General features: G+C 41.2%; 1 long non-coding RNA gene across 1 annotated transcript in view; it reads left to right on the forward strand.

Annotated features, from left to right (window-relative positions):
* The window catches only part of LOC106531435 (uncharacterized), a 10,662-nt gene extending 10,312 nt beyond the window's left edge, over nucleotides 1-350 (forward strand). Inside the window, exon 3 of the long non-coding RNA XR_001311911.1 lies at nucleotides 328-350. This is a non-coding gene — a long non-coding RNA (uncharacterized LOC106531435). The remainder of the gene's footprint in view (nucleotides 1-327) is intronic.
* Nucleotides 351-2,168: the final 1,818 nt, after the last annotated feature.

The following is a 2,168-nucleotide window of genomic DNA, read 5'->3' on the forward strand; positions in this document are numbered from 1 at the left end:
CTATGACATTTATAAATGTATGAATCATATGGTGAAAAACTGACTTTGAAAAATTAAATATGTTCATTTTTTCTTATAAAAGTCTAAATAAAACAAAAATATTGGTGGTAATTTTTGACTGTAACTTTACAAACGCAGCCCACAGTCAGGTTCAGCTGAGTCTTGTTTTAGTATTTGTTGTTTCTGAGCTCGTCCTCTGCAGCCACACCATCACTCACCCTAAACAACCAGTGTTTTGTAAAATCCAGCCCTCCGTTTATTCTCTGCTGGTTCTGATGGTGTGTGGCAGGGTGGAGGTCAGTGGTTTGTGTTTGTGTGTCCACGCAGGACAGACATGAAGGAATTAAAGCTCTACCTCAGCACGGTCCTGTCTCCTCACATGTCAGGAGTGTGATTTGAACAAAACCTTATCTCCAACAACAGACCGGTCACTCCTGCCATCCCTGCTGAGGCTGAGGTTCCTGGAGAACACAGAGGACACCCACGCTTGACCCCCCTCACCCCCTCTGCTAACTGCCTTTAACAATGTGGAGAAGCACACAACATAGCTGCACGGACGTGTCGACATCAGAGAGGCAGTTTGTGCAAACAGAAGCCTGCAGGTGCACACACTGACACACACTGACACACACTGAAACACACTGACACACACACTACCCTCCTTCATCACTTCAGGCTCTTCTTGTTTTATGAAGTCGTACTTATGCATCTCCGGAGCTGCGTCTCCTCAGAGACAGCTCCCATCACAACTGCTCAAGACATTTGTGAAAGTGGATGGATGAGCTGATTCATGAGCACACACAAAAACAACACAACTGGTCCTGCAGAGCAGTGTGCACCACTTTATTACATCTCTGTGCAACAACAGGCACRATGATCCTTATTTAACTAAATCTCTGCAGGCAAGTGAGTGAACAGTTAAATAAGTGTAACTATTGTTGTGTAGGAAAAGTGTTCATTATAATCAACCATATAAGTAATATGAACATATAGAAGAGAGGAATAAAGACAAAAAACTAATAAAAACACCTGATTAAAGGTCAGATCTTGTTGTGCTACTACATAAATCAGAGTTTGTTTCTCTGTTTTTCTGGACCTTTACTGCAGGTGTGCAGGTACACTCATGAAAAATGAGCTCTTCAGTGTTGCTAACGCTAATGCTAACACCTCATGGATGCTACAAACGATGAGCCGTGGACAGAGCTGCAGCAACGAGGAGACGCTGCTCCTCCTCCATATTTGGACAGATGCACACAGAACTCATCTCCAGAGGTGCTCAGATGTTTTGGGTCTGGGGACCCCTTACAAGGGCAAAAAAATCCCAGGGACCCCCCACACACCCCATACCTTTTTAAAGGATAATTAACTGTCATTTCAACCCCTAAATGCCATGAGAATATATATTTAACATAGTTTATTATGTTTCTTTTATTAGTTCATTGTTCTTCATGCAGTTTTAAAATATAAAAACCCAATGAACAATTTAGGGAAACTTATTGAGGACCCCCAAGATACCTCTCGTAGACCCCTGTGGGTCTTGGGACCCCAGTTTGAGAACCAAAGAGTGTGGTTGTGTTAATGAGGAAATGAACAGAGCAGGGTTTGAGCGGTCTCCAGAACAACCTTACATCTTTGACCAGACTTTGATCTTTTTTATGGTTTGTCTGAATTGTGACAAGTGTCAAGTATTAACAATACTAACAATACTACACACTACAACGTGTACAGCCAGAGCTCATCTGATATGTCCGTCCCTGTGTCTTCTGTCCAGATCTGTGCTCTGTCCTGCCCCATCACTTCTGTCTAATGGGAGCAATGACTGTCAGAAAAAAGCACAATGTGAATGCAAACAGCATTAAACAAAATAATAATAAATTATAATAAAGTCCACTTTTGGTCTGAACCAAACAAGTGGACCAAAGAACTTTCCTGGTTGAAACACCCAAAGTTAAAATAAAAATCTGAACAGAAGTGGAGCCTTTAGGACTTCAGGGTTCATCTCCTTCAGGTCTCTTGTGGTCTCTGCAGGGTCCTCCAGGTTAAAAGATAAGAAAAACATTTAAATAAAAGTCATAAAACTGCTCACGATTATTAGGAAAGTAAAAATAAAAGTACTTTTATATTTATACACATTCTAAGTGATGAAATGTTGAAACTTAACCAACCTG

This window comes from Austrofundulus limnaeus, unplaced genomic scaffold (genome assembly GCF_001266775.1).
Source record: "Austrofundulus limnaeus strain Quisiro unplaced genomic scaffold, Austrofundulus_limnaeus-1.0 Scaffold633, whole genome shotgun sequence".
NCBI lineage: Eukaryota > Metazoa > Chordata > Actinopteri > Cyprinodontiformes > Rivulidae > Austrofundulus > Austrofundulus limnaeus.